General features: G+C 38.4%; 1 protein-coding gene across 3 annotated transcripts in view; it reads left to right on the top strand.

Annotated features, from left to right (window-relative positions):
* CTNNA2 (catenin alpha 2) overlaps window positions 1–6,366 on the top strand; it is a 1,588,763-nt gene that overhangs the window by 622,428 nt on the left and 959,969 nt on the right. The gene's annotated exons all lie outside the window — the stretch shown is intronic.

The following is a 6,366-nucleotide window of genomic DNA, read 5'->3' as shown; positions in this document are numbered from 1 at the left end:
AGATAGATAGATAGATAGATAGATAGATAGATAGATAGATAGATAGAGATAGGTATAGATATTGCAAATCTCTTTAATGCCTGGCTAATTAGAAAACAGATGAATCCTTATATTTGCTTCTACACCCAATCTACTGAAATAATTTCAGTTGAAATATATAGAGAAAATCCAGGTTCACACAAATATATAATTGGAAAAGAAAGAATATTTTAATCCTCAAACAATATCTTAGTATTATTATGAAAAGAGTTTTGACCTTATAGGCTTGCTGAAAGAGTCTTGGATTGTGGACCATAGTTTTCCAAGAAGCGCTCTATTTAGAAATGCTTTCCTGCTTTTTCTCTCTAACCATCCAAATGCATCAGACCAAGTTCATGTTCTTCATGTACCATTGGTGTTGACTGACCACACTCTGACCCACTCTGTTCTCTCTTTCCTCTTTATCTCCTAGAGTGTTTTTTACTTCCTCCTTTGGCAATGGTCCTTTGATATCTGTTCATCCTTCTACCCCAGTTTGAATGGAATTTCTTGAATGAGAGGAGCTTAGTTTTCCGTTCCTTTGTATTTACCATAGTGCTTAGTCCAGTGCAATGTTTTAACATACTCAAGGCCACTTATGGTAACTAATCTATATTTTTGCTTTACACATGGAATCAAATAATTAGATAATAAATCTAATAACACATAGGAATATATAATCATATAACTATTGAATGAACACTTAGTACTAATTAGATCATTAATTATACATAGGATCATGTGACAAATCAGTCTATAAGCATTAAGTATTAAATAGATTATAATTCAAATTATATGTAATATCAGAGATTCATATAATAAGAATATACATCATAGTGATATAGAGCCACAACTGGAAGAGTTTTAGAGTCCATTCCATCCAGTTTCCTCATTCTATAGATGAGGAAACTGAGGCCAAGACTGATTAAGTGACTTGCCTAAGGTCACTGAGGTAATAAATGAAAGCAGTTAATGTTGAGGTTTGTCTCAGTGGTCTCCCTGGGCCTTCTTCTCTTCTTCTGCTATTCTACTTGGTAATCTCATCAGATCCCATGGGAATCTATGCTGATAATTCTCAAATCTACCTTTACTGTCCTAGTCTCTTTGATGATCTCAGAAGTCTCAAAATGGATGTTCAATTATTGTTTTCATTCAGTTATTTCAGTCATGTTAAATTCTTTGTGACTGGGATTTTGTTGGCAAACATACTGGGATGGTTTTTCATTTCCTTCTCCAACTTATTTTACATATGCAAAAACTGAGGCAAATAGGGTTAAATGACTTGCTCAGGGTCACACAGCTAATAAGTGTATAATGCCAGATTTGAACTCAGAAAGATAAGTCTCCCTGATTCCAAGTCCACTCTATCCACTAAGGCACTTAGCTGCTAGCTGCTGCCATCGGTTTTCAGGAGACAATTTAAACTCATGTCTGAAATTAAACTCATTATCCCTAACCCCAATGCTCCTTCCCTTGTAACTTCCCTATTACTCTGAAGGCTAACACCATCCTCTCAATGACTCAGGCTCACAGTCAAGGTGATATTCTCAATTCCTTACTAACACCTCCCTCCAGATCCAATCTTTTGCCAAGACCTATCAATGTCTCCTTTGCAACATCTCTCAAACATGCCCCTCCCCCCACCCCACCCCCACACACCCCAGTCCTCTGGCTTTACCACAGCCCTCCATCCCCTTGGACTATTGCAAACACTTGCTGATGGGTCTTGTCCACTTCAAGTCTTTCCCCATTATAATCCATTCTCCATTCAGCTACAATTTTCCTAAAGTGAAGACCTGACCACATCACACTCTCACAACCTCAACACCACTCAGTAAACTTCAATGGCTCCCAGTCACCTCCAGGATCAAATACAAAATGTTGTTTGGCATTTGAAGCTCTTCAGAATCTAGCATCTTCTACCTGTCCAGTCTTTATACCTCACTTCTTGACACATGCTCTTAGATCCATGCCAGGGGCCTTCTGGCTGTTTCACAAACAATACACTTCATCTATCAGCTCTGTGCATTTTTCTGTCTAGCCCCATCCCCAGTGTTCTCCCTCCTCAGCTTTGCTTACTGATTTATTTTGGCCCCCTTTAAGTCCCAACCTTTCACAGGAAGCCTTCCCTCTCCCTCCCTACTTCCAGTGCCTTCCCTTTCTTATCCATTTGTATACTGTATATAGCTTGCTTTGTATCTATTTGTTTACATATTGTCTCCCCCATTAAACTGTAATATTCTTGAGGGTAGGGACTGTTGCTCACATCTTTTTTTTTTCTTTTAATTTTATCTCCAGCATTTAACACAGTGCATGACACATACTAGGTACCAATACCTACTAATTGGTTGCTTTTTCCATCAATGGCCACCAAGCACATTATACTAACTGCTCCTCTTCCATCAATGATGGTTCCAATTTTCCTTCCTTCCTTCCTTCCTCCCTTCCTCCCTTCCCCCCTTCCTCCCTTCCTCCCTTCCTTCCTTCCTTCCTAGTATTGACTTTGTTTCTGTTTAATTTTTTTAATTCTTAATTTTTTTGGAATAAAGGAAGCATTTCCATAACATAAGATTCAAAAAGATGACTGCAAACCTGTTATTTACAACTTGATGTTCCTTCTAAATATTTAATAAATACATTATAATAGTAAATGTTTTGTTCAAAAATGGCACCAAGCCCTTCTTCACCTCCTCTCTCCTGCCCTCTCTGGGAGCTAGGTCCTTTCTAGACTGGTCTCTTTGTTGTCCTGCCTTAAATCTACTCTTCTCTGTCTTTTAGTCCCCGGATGTAATTCGTAAGACCCTAGGAATTAGAACTCTAGTCAGCTTGGCACGCTCTGATTTCACTGATTTGGGTTTTCTTTTGCTATTAATGAATTTTACTCCATCCTTTTCAAATAATACTGATTTCTTGACAAAAAAGCAGAGATAGGAGGCAGTCCTGCTCTATAGCCTGCCTGTAGTCCCTACTATCCATCAGTCTATAAAGGTATGTTTTCCAAATTCGTTATTGTTTAGCCACTAGTCTGTCACTAGGCCTCACTTCTCTTGATATACTCCTACTGAGCATGCTCCTGATATCTCTTTAACCTCCAAGATTGCTTTAACCTCGAAACTCATCCCTCGCGTTACCTTCTGCCCCTGAAGCTACTCTCTCTGATTAGATGATTCTTCCCAGATCTTCCACTTAAGGCAGAAACCCAGGCCAACCATCACCTGCTTTCCAACCATGCTGCTTTCCAGACTTCGATAATGCCCCTGTGCTATGTACCTTATTTCTCTCCCACCCCCATTAGACTTCCTTTTATGTTTTGTGTTTCCCCTTGAAATGTAAGAGGGCAGGGACTGTTTTCCTTTGTGCTTGATTTTATATTCTCATCACTTAGCCTAGAGTCTGGAACATAGGAGGCATTCAATAAATCTTTGTTGACTTACTGACTACTTAACATAAACAGAAGCCATCTACCTAATTTGCTTCATATTTAGGCAACTCTCTAAGACTGGAGTTCTTCACATTTTGTGTATGTTTCTATATTACCACTTTCACAATTCCTGTTTATCTAAAGGAAGCCTTTTCCAAGATTCAGGAAGTGCCAAGGTTTAATAACCTTCTAGAACCCAGGCTTACCACCCTGCCATGGTTGTACATCATAATAGAGCTCTAGTGGGCTCACTTTGCTATAAGAGGACAATAATGGAATATCAGAAGAGACTGATAATGCATAGATAACAATTGGAATATTTACAGGTTATATAATACTTACTATATGACTGTTACACATTAAGTGCTTTATAGTTATCTCATTTGATTGTCACAAGAACCCTCGCAGGAGGTAGGTACTCTTATTATTTTCATTTAATCGGTAAAGAAACTGAGACAAACAGAGTTTAGGGAACTTTCCCAGGATCACACATCTAGTAAGTATCTCAGTCCATATTTGAACTTAGGTCTTCCTGACTCTAGTCAGGATACGCAAGCAGACAGGAAGATGTCTACACTGGTACACGTGAATCTCTCTCTTTTTTTTTTAAGAATCCTAGGGGGATATCTGTGACACATTCAATTGATGATAATGGACATTTATTAAGTACATGCTGTGGTCAAATATTGGGATATAAAGGCAAAAACAAGATGTAAATTTTCTATCAATCAATAACTGTTTGATACATGCCTACTAAGGACAGTGCAGTAGGTAAGGCATTAGAAATTTAAGTACAAAGAATGAAACAAAATAATTCCTCTTTGTTATTACTTACATTATATATAATATATACATATACTATATATACATATATAATTACATTATACATAGAATATTTACATATTCATCTGTCATAATTAAAAACTGAATAAATGATCTATGCAAATTGGTGAAATATTAGGTAGTTTAGGAGGGAGGTACTATAAATTTTGAAGATTAGGCAAGGTTTCATGAAGAAATTGGTGTTTGGTCTGTGAGAGGGACACTGTAGACCAGAGATGAAATGCCTTCCAGGAATGGGGGATGCCCACTGCAAAGGTGAGAAAATGAGAGATGTGATTCTATCTATTAGGATCAAAGAGAAAGAAGTTTGGTTGTGTGGGGCAGCTAGATGGTGCAGTGAATAGAGCACCAGTCCTGGAGTCAGGAGAACCTGAGTTCAAATCCGGCCTCGGATATTCAACACATTCAACACACTAGCTGTGTGACCTTGAGCAAGTCACTTAGCCCCAATTGCCCTGCCTTATCCCTCTAAAAACAAAAAAGAAAAAAAAAAGTTTGGTTCTGTCACAGAGTGGATGAGGGGAAATAATTTCCAATAAACTTGGAACGAGAGGATAGTACCAGGCTGCAAAGGACTTTAAAAGCTAAACAGAGTAGTTGATATTTTATCCCAGAGGCAACAAAATATGATTGGAGTTGGATGTTTATGGGAGTCACACCTTTCCTTAAGGAAATTGGAGAGACCAATTAAGAAACTGTTTCATTTGTGTTGGTTCAAGTTTCTAAGGCCTGAACTACCATGGTGACTCTGTGAGTGGAGAGAGGAGAAGGTCCGATACTAGAGATGTTACAGAGCAAGAAACAGCAAGGTTTTTGTGCCTGGCTGGATTGGTAGGGGGAGGGAGAGTGAGAAGTTGAAGCTGATGTCAAGGTTATGAACCTGGAAAACTGGTACGATGGTGAAGTCTTTAATGGAAATTGGGAAGTTTGAAAGAGGGAAGGTTTGTGGGGAATAGGCGAGTTAGGAAATCACCTTTGTTAGAAAGGCATGGTGGGGTTGCATTCTATGCTGCCAGAGGAGATATGCTTTACAGTGAGATTACAGTCACTGAAGTCCTGGCACAGTGGAGAGACTGCTGGGCCTGGAGTCAGGATTCTGGCCACAGATACATACTATCACTGTGACCCTGAGTAAATCACTTAACTCCTTTACCTCAGTTTCCTCACTTGTAAAATGAGCTGGAGAATGAAATGGCAAACTACTCAAGTATCTTTGCCAAGGAAACCTCAAATGGGGTCATAAAGAGTTGGATGCAACTGAGATGACTGAAGCACAACAACCAAATATGAGTGTTTACATTTGCATGGTGCCTTTTATCTTTCTAATTGCTTACACTGCTAAAGCACTAGAGCTTCACAACAACCCTTTGAACTAGGCAAGGCTGATATCATTGCCTCCTTGTTTCAGGTCAAACAAACAAACAAAAAAACCCTGTGGACTAAATAAGAACATTTCTGAAATCACAGGTAATAGGTGGCCACATTGATTTAGAACTCATGTCTCTTCATGCCAGGATAGAGCCAGTGTGAACCCCCACCACATACACCCAATTTTTCAGTCAAAACTGTATTACCTCTTCCCCTTTATTTGAAAAAATGAATATAAAGCGACTGAAGCAATAAGTATGCAAGGACATTCTGGAATTTACCATTAGGTTTCAATGGAAGCAAAAAGGGTTAAGCTTTGTTTGAACTTTGCTAGTTTTTTTTTTTTTACTTGAGATGGAATTCTTTTCAATGTACTCTCTAGTTAACACAAATTACCTTGTTGATTCAGTTGTTGGATTAGATATCTGATGACACATTGTGGCCAAGTTTTAAACCACGATACTATCATTCTCTTGTTATTTTGGCATGATTCTCTTGGCCTAGAGGTATGTTCATGTTGAAGGAATATGTATTTTTCTTCTTAAGGTATATAATTTTAGGACTTTGTTCCAGTGAATTTAAATACAACAAGACTATGTGGTATAATCTTAATCTATAAAAAAAAAAAAAACTAAGGAGATAGGGAGAGAGAGAGAGAGAGAGAGAGAGAGAGAGAGAGAGAGAGAGAGAGAGAGAGAGAGAGAGAGAGAGAGAGA

This window comes from Petaurus breviceps, unplaced genomic scaffold, assembly GCF_028583685.1.
Source record: "Petaurus breviceps papuanus isolate PSGF00001 unplaced genomic scaffold, PetGlider_PUasm1.0 139, whole genome shotgun sequence".
In the NCBI taxonomy this organism is placed as follows: domain Eukaryota; kingdom Metazoa; phylum Chordata; class Mammalia; order Diprotodontia; family Petauridae; genus Petaurus; species Petaurus breviceps.
Note: the sequence above shows the minus strand (reverse complement) of the source record. Positions and strands in the feature narration are given on the sequence as shown.